Source organism: Dermacentor variabilis, chromosome 11 (genome assembly GCF_050947875.1).
Source record: "Dermacentor variabilis isolate Ectoservices chromosome 11, ASM5094787v1, whole genome shotgun sequence".
Lineage (NCBI taxonomy): Eukaryota > Metazoa > Arthropoda > Arachnida > Ixodida > Ixodidae > Dermacentor > Dermacentor variabilis.
Genome location: NC_134578.1, coordinates 120,902,179 through 120,916,101, shown reverse-complemented (window position 1 = coordinate 120,916,101; position 13,923 = coordinate 120,902,179). Strand labels below are relative to the sequence as shown.

Below are 13,923 nucleotides of genomic sequence, written 5' to 3'. Positions count from 1 at the left end.
CGTCTGAAATTATTGCAAAGCTGTACTGCCAGGAGAAACACCGTTCTTAACGACTCTAGTGACGAGTGGCCTGTCGCATCGAAAAATTCGTAGAATATCAAGTACTGCGTAACTGGATGTGTAGATACAATACTCGCACCAGTGTGACTTTCGCTGGCGAAGACAGGTAGTCGAAAAGACAGCTTGTGTATTCTGAAGATTTGCTAGCGCTTTAGGTATATTACGGCGAATAATAAAAGCGCTACAACGCTGTATGGCAGTGTCAGGCGATGTGGGAGCACAGATATTTTCAGAGCGGTAAAGCGGCTGGCTGCTCAAGCGAACAGACACAGCTCTTTAAAAGCGCTGAAACAGAACAAATTTTATGTGCATTTGGCTGTAAGTAGAAAACACATTAGCTCACAATCTAAGCCTATATATAATGTATTATTTTTACGTAATCTTTATTTTCACGGTTGTAAATACTTAAAAGCATGAACTTGCTGCAACATTTATATAGTAAATCCTGCTAGGCTTGCAAAACCTGGCTGTGTTATGTGGTGAAATTGTAATATGGCTACTGGATTTTTTTATATTGAGTCCGGCGTTTTATGAAAAAAGGATCCTTTTATTTGTAGTTTTATGTTAATGCGTATATTTGCCAAGCAGAAATGAGTTCATTGCAAAGTTGTACCTTCCAGTGAGCTGCATATGAACCCAAGTTTATCCTGTCTTGGCTATTGTAATGTGCATACAACAGTTTTAAGTATATACAGCTGTAGTTAGCTTCGTCGCTGCAGAATATTTTGTAAAAGTAGAAGGCCATATATTATTTTGCTGCTTCCATGCAGAAATACCTTTTTTTCTTGTACCAAGAAATGCCGACAGTATTGAACGAAATGAAGCGTGGTGTATTTATCTACTAACTTAATAAAGCAAATTTCGTCTTTCGTGTATCAGAGATTAGTTTACCTTCTTGTACTAAACAATGCGTTATGTCCTCGGCTACTGCTGTTGTCCTGTGTATTTTTATAATTTTGATATGTATTTTATTTTAGGTATTCAAGAAATGGCAACAGCCAGAAGTCGCCATCTTATCCAGTACGTTATGGGTGAGACAAATTGTAGCAGGCACTTTTGCATATCTCATTAGCATATGATGCCATCTGTTGTAATTTTTATGTCCACTTTCCTGTCTTTATGTATTTTAGTATTATTGTGCAAAGGGTAATAGTTTTACATTGAGACAGAGTAATCGCCCAATGGCTGGAGAAGACAACACACACAAGCCTCCTTTGTCCGTATCTCTATATTGCGCAGTTACTCTTTCGTTATCTACCAACAAGGGCAAATTCCTCATCAGCTACATTTACTAATGATCCGTTATTACAATTTCATTGACATAACATCGAAAGTACAGAGGTACACAGGAAGACAGAGATTTGACATGATGAAGAGCCGTAGAACAAGGAGCATTGCTGGAGCCAATGTTTCGACAAAGAGGAGATTTTTCTCAAAACGTTGGCTCCAGTGAATTTTCTTGTTCTATCACTATTTACGGTTAAAAGAAAGCAGTATTGTTCTTGCTCAAGTATTATGCATTATGGAATAGAAATTAGCAGGGGGAAATATCAGGAATGTCAAAATTCTTGTATGTTCCAACGCTAGAGCGAAAGCCAGAAAAACAAGATGTAGAGAACCACATTGTTATTTTTCACTGCCCAGTTTGGCCAGCTTCATTCCGAGCTTGCACTTTGTTGCATTAACGACCACTGGAATTCGTTAATTAATTAGCTTGGTGATTTACTTATGTTAAGAGATTTTGAACTTGTATTAATGCAGCTTACATAATGCATGTAAAGAAATTTACAATGACATTTTAATGTGGCAGGCTTGCAATTGACTAGCAGATCACTTGATGGTATGAGCTCAGGTTTCAACCGAGCTTCCATGCACAAATCAGTTGCACATTTTTTTTTCATTGTTTGGATTTTCATAAACTTAAAGGGGCACTACAGTGAAAAATGATTTCTTCTGCATCAGTAAATTACCGTTCAGCAACACCAAAAACACCACTCTTACAACGATAAGACGTCTGGCAAGCCACGAAAAGCGCAGGAACGAAATACGGGTGGCGACGCCTACTTAAATTCCCGCACCTGGGGGCTGTGATGTCTTGGATTTTGATGGCATCTTCTAGGACCTACTAATTATATATAGTGGTACAGGTTGACTACATTGTGTTCTAAAGGAACCAAATAATAAACATGGGCAGTTTCGGGAACCTTTATTCAGCCAACACAGCCCAAATGCGAAAACATGCTTTAGAATCCCTGACGTCACGCTGACGTACCGGCACTGGGGTTTCGGCATGTAATTCAAATACTGATACTTGGACCTTCATTTTCTCATCTAATAATCAAACTATTTTTTTGAAATGACTGCCTGCAGGGTTCTCAAACAATGCTTCATTAGTCTAAAGTGATTTATTGTTTCACTTTAGTGTCCCTTTATGTACCGTTTCTTTTTTGTCGGGGTTCTATTTGAGTGGTAGGACCTAACTGTTTGCCTTTATTTGTATTGGTAGCCATGTTACACAGACAGCTCAATTTTTATTGTAAATCGTGACGTGGTAGAACTAAGAACATTTGTGCAAATTTGTTGCAGGTACACTGTGGCGGCTCCTACCCCTGCGTCCTACCACCACCCTGTCCTGACTACGTCCACTAGGGAGTTGGGAGCCTTTGGCGGCTTCTGCCACTGCATCCTGCCACCACCATGTCTGACCACATCCACTAGGGAGTTGGCAGCCTTAGTGATGATGCCAAGCAGGCTGACAGCATACAGAAATATTCAGGTAAATACCTGTAATTAAGCGGCTTCTTTTTGAGTGAAGTGGCTTGTAACCACTCAGCAATGAAAGAAGTAACTTCAAAGCAGTTAGACTCCCTTCTGTCTGTGCAGGGATGCTCCAGTCTATGCATTTTGTCTTAGCTTCCAACAGGCTGTGTGTATTAGACGAAACGCGATGCAAATTTTGAAACTACAAGAGACCAATTGTAAAATTGTTTTCTTGCGTAACACAAAAACTACTTTGATAAAGCTTTACCACTTTAAAAACAATACAGTGTACTCTCAAACATGGTATTTGGCATAAATTTACTAGGGCTGCCTCAATGGTAAGTAGGCCAATAAACGTACACCAAAACTGACTTCTATTCCAAGTTCATCCTACTCTCCCTGCTCTGCTGCATAATGTATCTTTCTGAAACCAGTTCTTGCGCACAGCACAAGTCCTAAACACATGGATTACATAAATTTACAGCTTTTGCTGTAGGTCACTTTTGTGAAAATAAAGTTAATAAGCCATTTGGTCCATTTTTAATCGGCCATAATAAAGTGAGCACTGGCTAATAAGCAGTTAAGTTTTTGGTGTAAGGCCTCTCTTCATTGTCGTTAAAAATTTGTCCCTCTTAACGAAGGAACCAATTTTTTTGGCTATGCCATTTTATGATGCATAGTTTGGTGCGTTACACAAAATGTGACATAGTGTTTACGCCAGTAAAATTTTTTTTTTGCTTTAAGTATTGCGTGAAATTGCGATTTGTTCTATATTGAAGGGCCCCCAGTGTTCAAAAAGAAATTCCAAGTGGTCATGTGCCAGGTTGGAACAGCTGGCATGGAATAGCCTACTGACACAAATAGGGAGGGTCGTGTACACTGGACTTTATGTTAAGATACTATTATTGATCTAGAAAAGACAAAATGAAGGATTCCATCCTACAAGCAGCTCTTCACATTCATTTACACTTTTGCACATTTATATACCTTGAGTCTGGTGACTTGTGTCTGTTTTCATCATCTGCTATGTGCAGATGGTAAACTTTAGATTTGCTCTATGGTGCAGAATATTTTGGTGCTTATATATTTGGATCTGTGTTTTTCAGGTTGCCTTGAAATTTTACCCAAGCCTGCCACATACTCGGGCCAGGCCTCTAGCGAACTACGTATAACCAGGCTCAACGCATCAGTGTCGAGTGAGTCCGGAGCTCAAGGAAACCTGCTGTGCAACCAGCGCGCAACACTTGGTGACCCCTCTACGTGTTCCATCTATTTCACAGCTGTACCTCAGTTTCCATCGATCCAAACAGCATCACCAGCTGTTTCTTTTCTTATCGATCACTTATCTAACCATGGATGAATGTTGGGGTGGAGTGATTTGAACAGACATTCTATTTGTCTCTTCAAATTCTTTTCAAATATTTCTATTATTATAATTCATGTTTCTTTAGTACCTAGTTTTTAATAGTTCCTTTCTCGTAGAGTTCTCACCATCAACTCCTGCTATATATAATGTATACCTGTTTTTATGCCCCGTTTCTCATAGTTCTTTTGTACTTGTGGATGTAATTGATAGGTTCTTAATTCTTGTTGTACATAAGGCTAAACTGAAAACTTACGGTATTTTTTCTTCCTTTGATAACCTACAGCACTGCAATGTGTTCAAGAAATTTAACATAACACGGGCTCTGGTGCAGGATAAATTTAAGAGCAATATAGATTACTTATTTCAAGCACCCGTTATTTTTGAAAAACTCAAGGATATAAGAGCATAAGAAAGAAAATATTAAACTAGAGAAACATGGGTTCCCCTCATATGTCTGGTAATAATGTGACTTTTTTTCGCTGCAAATATACCAGTGGTACTCACATACAAGGTTTGAGACATACAAGCTATGATACCCTTGGCATTTCTCAGTGCTTATTTGCCACACTGACGAATGTCAAATGCAGCATAGGTTTCATGCACACATTGGTTGTATTACACCTTTTGAGTATTGCATTTCTCAAACACACAGGTTTACAGCAGTGCTTTACATAGCCGATGTATTTCTTAATTCCAGAATTTGTTAATGCAAGATTAACGCTACAGAACATGTATAAATAATTTTACAGACTATATGTCCATGGATGCATGATTCTTCTGATGACGAAGCAGTGCCATGTGGTCGGGAGATGAATGTCTTTATTTCAGATTTAAACATTGGCTTCCAGGTCTGGGTTAGTCTCCTACACTGAGTATTCTAGGTCAGAGCCTATTTACTAGAGGCAAGTGAATTAAACTAGGAATTGTAAACACCAAAAGATCTTGTTCGGGACAATAATGTGACAATCAGCAAGGTTCTTTGTGCATTCATTTCCAAATTTGTGAGATTATATTTTGACAGGTTTCACTAACGCGAGAACAAATATTTGTTTGTTTTCACACTAGACTTGGCTGCCCCCATTGCCACACAACCCCTTTACAGTCTAAAAATTCAGTGTATTAATAGGCTGTTTTTTGGTTTTGCGCACTCAGTGTTAAGGGATCCAAACGGTGACATACAACAGAATGCAGAAAAATGACTAAGGAATACAAGCAGGGCGTGGGGCTTTCTAGGCAGATGCGTGCATGTGCTATTTATAAAACTCCCTATGGTATGCCGGAAGGCATTTTCTAACCCTTTTGTAGAAACGCTAACACCCACTTATTAAGGGGAAGTGCTTCTCGAAACAACTTTTTTTAATTATTTGTACTAGAGGTTTGAATATACTGCCATTCATAGGGAGCTGGTGTTTCTTAGTTATGTCCTACATAGTGGCAAAATATTTTTACGCGCACTTTCTTGTAAATATTTCCCAATTATTTTTTCAGGCTACAATTTTTGCTAATAATGGTATTCATTGCAGAAAGGGCTAGTACATGGCATTTAATAAAAAGGTATCGGTCTTTAGATTTTCTGTCTTCAGCATTTGTTCTGTTCCACAGCTGTTTCTTGAAATCTGAAATGATGTACCCATCTCTTTGTTAGCGATAAACAGGGAAATCTGTCAGTATGTTTTGTTTAAAATGGAGCTGATCAACGCAATAGTTAGGCTATTTGCTAATTATAAATTACAATAATAGTACAGGACCATAAAAACAGATTGATGCTGAATAACAGCTGTGCCCAGCTACATCCACACAGCTGTGCCACACAATGTGCATGTGTTCAGAAGAGTCAAATGCCCCAGAGAGAAAGCAAGAGTAACTCATTGTTTGTCATCTTGTACAAGCAGATTATGCACCAGATGTAAGTTATGCTCAGTCAATACATAAATCAGTCATGTGAGGTGTCTCACCTCAGGTTGCAAGTTCGAACTTGTAATCTTGCTTGTTTTTGTTTCCTTTGTGAGCATGAGTGACTTAGTTGCCTTGGCACATATTGTCAAAACTGTTTCTTCACTGGGAATCGCAAAATTTCAATTACACATAATATTCCCAGTTAATGATATGGTAGACTTCGAGCTTAATTCTCTTATCTTTCATATGTTTATCTACCAAATAGTTGTATCATTCATTGAAACATATCCATGCAATGCACAGTGGGAACGAATATTATAGATATCTGTTCTTGCTTTCTACCCTGCTTTACAACATAATGAAGATACAAAGCAAAACTATAAGTTTGCAATTGTCCCCCATAACCAGAGTTTCGCTTATAATTTGAAAAACAAAATTGACATCCTGCTATGGTGTGAGAGTTGCTTTGGGCACCAAGTGAACTGCGTAACACCTGTGCTACAGTACACAACAAAGCAGAAAATCTCACCAGATTGGAATGGCAGTGGTAAGTTAAGAACAGATGTTTTATTTTGCGCACCATTACTGTGGCTTATCATCTGCTCCTGTTTTGTTTTGTGGGAGCACATACATTGGGAAGACAATTTTTTGCACCAATCTTACCTTAGCGGGACACCAGAGAAAGGTAGAAATCAAGAACAGGTATTCACACTTTGTTGCCCACAGTGTATTATCTGGATGTGTTTCACTCTACAAAAGACTACTGTGGTAGATAATCATAAAGACAAAGACAAAAAAATTAAAAGAGGTATGTGTCAGTCATCCTTCCATGGCCTCCAGTGTTTATAGAAACACTTCTTTCTGTATATATGCCAAGCCGTCGGGAGGCTTTACGTAACTCAGTCATGCTTTCCAAGTTAAAAATCGGAATAAGGACAATCACAAGAACATCATATGAGTGATTTGTAAATGTGGCACCTAATGTAACTTATTTACGTATGTGCTGATGGTAGATTACAGGCAGTGCATAATCTGCTCTTACAGGATAACTTGTGATGAGTACAAAAAAGCCTTCCTCACATCTTCCACTTTGTTTCTTTTGGATCTTGGTGCGCCATGTGTATTGTTACAGCTGCGTGCATGCAGCTGGGTATAGTTTGTTTGCTATCTTGCTATCTTTGCCGTAACAAAATACAGCTACCTGTGCTACATATTTTGTCAGCGTGTTTGCATTATGGCAAGTTTTGTATTAGTGGTTATTGCAATCTGTGAAATTGTCTGTGTCAGCTATTATGCTTCGTCTTGGAAAAGTATGTTTGTCAACATAAATAAACAATTAGTATAAATGTTGCTGTATTTATTTTTGTAATATTATCTGTTGTGAAGCTTTTATACACTGTTGCATGTTGTATGACAGAATAAAATTGATGCACAAATTTTTAGTGTGGTATTTTTCAGATCAATTTTCAACTGACGCTAACACGCACAAGTTGTGGGGGAAAAGTGCCAACAAGAGTACCATAAGGTAAGACAGCTGTTTTTACTGTTAGATTGGATTATCAATTGCCAACCAGTTGTTTTCAGCAAGCATAGTATAATGCATAGATTATGTAATCTAAGTTGGAATATTGTTTTTATTGCACTTGATTATCTGGGTCTCCTTTGCACATAAGTGCAGTTTTTATTTGTTATGTGTAGCTTACTTGCTTAAAATGTTAAATCGTAAGTTCTAAATAAAAACACGTCTTCAAGAACAGTGAAATAGGTTTAACTTACAAATTTTTGACATTAGAGACTTGTGCAGTGCTGAATTGAACTTCTACACGAGTTACATAATATTTTGGGGTCTCATTATGGTTCTGAGTTGCATTGCAGTGTCATGCATATGCACCTGCAGGCTACATATTGGATGTTTATTTAACACTGTTTTGCATGGTTGGCTATTGATTCCAGTTTAATAGTAATGAGAACTGTCTTGCTTTCATGGTGATTCTGTGCTGACTAATACATTTGAATTTTCCAGAAGACGACAAAGGGTGATGAAATGTTAACTTTTTGTTGCTAACCTGCCATGTCCTTTATGGCAAGTTTGCTATGGGTTCTTATGTGTTGTCTTTTTACAGGAATCTTGAGAACTAGCCGTAGTGGTGTGTACTTACAGCAAAAGTTGGTGACACATTTTGAAAAGCGGCTCGACACTGCCATCCGAGAGTCAAATGACTTACATGGATTAGTTATTTTACTCTATCTGCAAGAGTCCTGCAGCACACACTAAGGGTAACTTGACACACACTGCTGGAGTCATCAGACTCATCAAGAATAGTTACCCGAATCCTTCAGCAGTGGTCATGTGACCCCTTATCTTGAGTCGTCTGACTCATGCAGAGTAGTTAACGGACTCCCTCAGCACTAGTCGTGTAACCCTTTTAAGAGGGTTAGGAGACTACTACAAGAGAGTATGCATGACTATTGGGTGTGGAGTCACGTAACCACCTTGTATCGAGCACAGATAGTCTCGGGACTCTCTTCCGAAAGGGAGTTCGGGTGTCTCCCACAAAGTGTGTCGTATACGTGGCGAGTCCAGACTCTCCGAAAAGAGTAAGAGGTACTCCTTTTTTTCTTAGTGTGTGGGTTTGATGAAGTTACCGCACAGTTAGGCTAAATGTTTTATTATAATTGGTGCCCAAAACATGGCAAGCATGACGTATTCCCGGCTCCCACAATCGCTTCTGGAGCCGGCAGTACACTAATTCATAGATTTCGAGATTCGCGTTCATTAATTCGAGACAGCCGTTGCCGGGGTTGCGATTTGGACACCACCTCCCATAGAGGTACTGACGTGACATTCTCGACGTTTGATTTCTTTCTGTGAAGTTTCATATTCCGAAAACACTTTAAGGATACTGGAAAGTGCTAGAACGCCCCGAATTCCTTATTATGATAGTTGTTTCTACGAAACAGTTTCCGTTTCAGCAACCAGGAAGACCTCCTTGCAGGAACGTGATTCGTCATGACGTCACAGATATACGGCTTCGTTTCGTTCTCGTGATCGCTGCCGCTGTCTTGGTGAGCGCAGGCTTGAGACACGTGCGCAGCATTCACTTTTGCTGTTCATGCGCAACACCATCAGACTTAGCCTTATTTCTGCACGTTATGAGAATAGAGCTCTCAATCATGGCACCATTATAAGGCCCATGACGCGAGGCCTGGAATTCCAAGATGAGTTTGGTGTCAAATTCAAACTTCTTAGAAGTGTTTCCCAAGCCTCATGCTGACGAAGTTTAATCCGTGTTACAGGTGAATATGGCGTGGTAGAATTGTCACATTTTACAACCTAAAAAAATATAGATGGAAATTCTCTTCTAAAGACCTCATTTATTTGATCTACTTCCTAGGAATGACTTTGTCGCTCCGTAGAGAAGTTTTCTTTTTTATCATTTTTTAACTGATTCTGCTGCTTACAAAGCAAGCGGCTTGTTCTTTGCTTTAAACCTAAAAACAATTGCACGTGCTTCTAATATGGTATAGTATGGTAAACCTTTATTGAGGTCGAAGCGGGCCGCTCTCACGAGGTTCTAGTGCCGTAAAATATTTAGCAGGAGATCTGTGTGGTTGCGATAAATATCTTCGAGTGTTGCAATTGATAACGCCTGTCATATTCTTGGGTAGTAGTGGCGGTAAAGAACACAGTCGGAAACTGTGAATGACGAAACTAAGTTTTATTGGGCGAACCTGTGCCCACAAATACAGGCTACGCGCAAAGCACAACGATAGCGGTGAACACAGTCGGCAATCGTGGAAATCCGATCTATGAGGCAAGCGCGTGGGCTTTTATACATGGATCATCGAAGGTTCCAGAATAATCGCTGGTGCCCGCGGGTGTTCCCGATAGCACTATACAATTCGTGTCCTGCATTCAATGAGATTACACAAGGATTCGTCAAAAGGGACAACGGATAGAAGCATGGATAACATTAAAAAAACTTCCGATGCATGAAGGCGCATCGATGCTGCAGGCGAGGCAGTGCAGGCGCGTCCTGAACATTTGTTAGATGGTGAAACGCGGTCCCCCGATAAACAAGTACACGTGCCAATATTACATGTTGTGCTGCGTGCTAAATATGATGCATTCATGCAGATGCAGGTAACCGTACAATGCTTCTTCGCAAGTGACGACATTGCGCTTCTTTTGACAAGCCACAACCGCGATAACGCGACGATTCTATTCCATTTACATTCCTTTCGCGCTTCATAAATAGTCCATAGGAGCGGTGCTCCGGCGAAGTTTCCAAGAGGCGGAGCAGCGGTTTTGCGTGCTACAGGTGGGACCTAGCCTTGCACAAGTTGGTGGAAATTGCTCCACCTGAACGCCATGTTCATGTGTAACAACGTCGCATAATGTAATCGACACATTGACGGACACAGATGCGTCAGCCATCATGCTGAAGCATACATGCGGTAAAACACGAGGGAGTGGTGTTATCAGAAAAATTCCTGCTTCCTCTATACATGAGACTCTCCATCTAGCGACATACTTAATTTGTGCGAGCAAGAACTATCATGATTAGGTACGGCGAGTGCCACTGCAGGTGCGTTCGTCGTCGTCTTCTTCGTCAGCTGATTCGTGGGCGCGCCTCTGCGTAACCGCGCGAGCGAGCTCGTGCCACAGCGCTCGGGCGTTCGTTGTCGTCTTCTTGCACAGCTGGCTCCGTTGCCGCTCACCACGCCAGGGTTCCAATGCTGCCCCTTGCGCTCGCGCCACTGCTAGAGCCTTCGCCGTCGTCTTCTTCCACAGCTGGCTCCGTTGCCGTTCAGGACGGCAGCGTTCCACGCTGCCCCTCACGCTCGTTCCACTGCTCGCGCCTTCGTCGACGTCTTCTTCCACAGCCGGCTCCGTGGCCACTCATCATGCCAGCGTTCTCGTGCTGCATCTCGTGCTCGTCCCACTGATCGCGCCTTCGTCTTCTTCCACAGCTGGCGCCATTGCCGCTCATGATGCCAGCGTTCCCATACTGCCTCGCCATCTGCGAAGGCCCTGACGGCACGGGCCCGCTGCCACTCGGTGCGGTGATCTGGGTCTCAAATTCTTTGTCAGTATATTGAGAAATGAAAACGTGAAGGTAGATAACGAATCTGTATAGCGAAAGTATAACACGAATGAACGCGAATGTATCGAAATAAATGTGTGAGCGTACCTTTCGTGACGATGACCACGCATCAACACAATGAATGTGTTCGTAGCTTTGTTCAAAATTCTATGTCATGTCTGTCGTTTGCTATACAGCTTCGCTGGTCATTCACCACAGAGTGAAATGGCTCATGAGTTTCTTTATTTCCCTGATTTTGTTCAGGAGGCGGCTTTTGAAACTCCTTAATGCTCAAACTATTCAAAAAAATTTATAGGCGATTGATAGGCCATCATCGATCAGCTAGCGATAAAAGATTCGACAGAAGACATCCTTTATGTCGGTCCATATAAGATAGGCGTTGTTAGTTTTCGAAAACAGTGCATTGAAACAGAAAAAAACGAAATAGTATTTTGAATGTGCAGGTATCATTATTTGCCAATGCCGGCATGTGTATGATTTCGGGACGTTTGTTTCCTTCTTGTTCCGCAAATGTCTACGTCTTCCGATGAAGCACTATAGAGAAAAGACCTTGGACAGTTTCTGTTATATATCTCTCAGAACGTCAATTCCTTCATTCTGATTGCTTAATACGGAGTGCGTTGTTACGGTTATTCGCTAAACTCAACTACTCCTGTACTTTCGAAAGACACTGTGCGGACGACTTTCGCAGGCGTAAATCGGTTGCTACAGTGCGCCTGCGTCAAATACCACGTAAGTTAACTAAGAATACATGTTTCGCACAACCACTATTGTAACGCCGCAGTCCACCGGAGCTCATTAGATATTTATTAGAGTTAAAGCGTCAGACAGAGTGCTGGAAGCAAGTTCCAGATCGAGCGCTACCGCAGCAAGTCTGTAGCGGTTGGAAACGGACACCGAATTGATAGTAAGAGGCAAACGAAGCTTCGCTTTGTGAGAAAGCTGTACGTGCAACCTCAAAAAGCAGGAACGCGGAAGTGTAGACATGAGATCATGCACTATCATATCGTACTCCAGCAACGATGAAAATGTAGAGTGGAACAGGTCATCAGGCACGCTGGAAACGCAACCATGCTGATAGAAAACACACGCAATGTCGATGTTGGCTGGGAATTAAGTGTCGGGATAGGACAAATAAAGTTTGACGCATACAATATAGAGTAGGCTACGCAAAAGCAAAAAAATTAACATCAATCTAAGCAGTTAACTCACGTGGGATTTGACGCAGGCGCGCTGTAGCAACCGATTTACACCTGCGAAGGTCGTCCGCACAGTGTCTTTCGAAAGTGCAGGAGTAGTTGAGTTTAGCGAATAACCGTAACAACGCACTCCGTATTAAGCAATCAGAATGAAGGAATTGACGTTCTGAGAGATATATAACAGAAACTGTCCAAGGTCTTTTCTCTATAGTGCTTCATCGGAAGACGTAGACATTTGCGGAACAAGAAGGAAACAAACGTGCTGAAATCATACACATGTCGGCATTCGTAAATAATGATACCTGCACATTCAAAATACTATTTCGTTTTTTTCTGTTTCAATGCACTGTTTTCGAAAACTAACAACGCCTATCTTATATGGACCGACATAAAGGATGTCTTCTGTCGAATCTTTTATCGCTAGCTGATCGATGATGGCCTATCAATCGCCTATAAATTTTTTTGAATGGTGTGAGCATTAAGGAGTTTCTAAAGCCGCCTCCTGAACAATATCAGGGAAATAAAGAAACTCATGAGCCATTTCACTCTGTGGTGAATGACCAGCTAAGCTGTATAGCAAACGACAGACATGACACAGAATTTTGAACAAAGCTACGAACACATTCATTCTGTTGATGCGTGGTCATCGTGACGAAAGGTACGCACACACATTTATTTCGATACATTCTCGTTCATTCGTGGTATACTTTCGCTATACAGATTCGTTATCTACATTCATGCTTTCATTTCGCAATATACTGGCAAAGAATTTGAGACCGAGATCACCGCACCGAGTGGCAGCGGGCCCGTGCCATCAGGGCATTCGCAGATGGAGAGGCAGTGTGGGAACGCTGGCATCATGAGCGGCAATGGCGCCAGCTGTGGAAGAAGACGACGGCGCGATCAGTGGCACGAGCACGAGGTGCAGCACGAGATCCTGCATTGCACTGTAGAAAAAACTGCAGAAGGGATAACAATTACAAAAATTTTATCGCTTATTACGGTCCCTCTTTGCGGAGTTTTCTTGAGCTACTTCGAAAAGAAATGAGTCTTTACGTTGCCATGTTCACTTCGTTTCTGCCATTATTAAGGCTAAAATCTTAAGTGGCTCGTTGCCCCCAGTGGCCTTGTAGAAACCGGTGGTCCGGTCTTATGGTACAAAAAATATCATCAGCAGCAATGGCCCATACCTGCATAAGAAAACAAAAAAAAATGCAACGGATCATCCCTCTTGTAATGGCGAGGCTACAATGACTACTCAAAGTGAAGCGTAGTGTACACATTCATTGCAATCACGCATACAACACACAGAAAAGTGGCGTCTAGTTGAGTGGTACAAAAAACAACACAAAAAGCAACGTGACCTTCTGAATGGCTGTGTATTTATCCCGAATACGAGGGGGAACAGAACTTCGACCTCGATGAAGAGTTTAGCGGAGCAGAAATAACAGCACTCCTGCACAAACTCAACATCAAATCGACACCGTGCTCTTACAAACAAGACACGCAGAAACCTGGACGACGCGTCCATTCT

At 41.3% G+C, this 13,923-nt stretch overlaps 1 long non-coding RNA gene across 1 annotated transcript; it reads left to right on the top strand.

The window, feature by feature from the left end:
• Positions 1-2,048: 2,048 nt before the first annotated feature.
• LOC142564162 (uncharacterized) lies at positions 2,049-7,520 on the top strand. The gene is made up of 2 exons (XR_012824508.1): positions 2,049-2,836; positions 3,927-7,520. It is a non-coding gene; the product is annotated as an uncharacterized LOC142564162 (long non-coding RNA).
• The last annotated feature ends 6,403 nt before the right edge of the window (positions 7,521-13,923 follow it).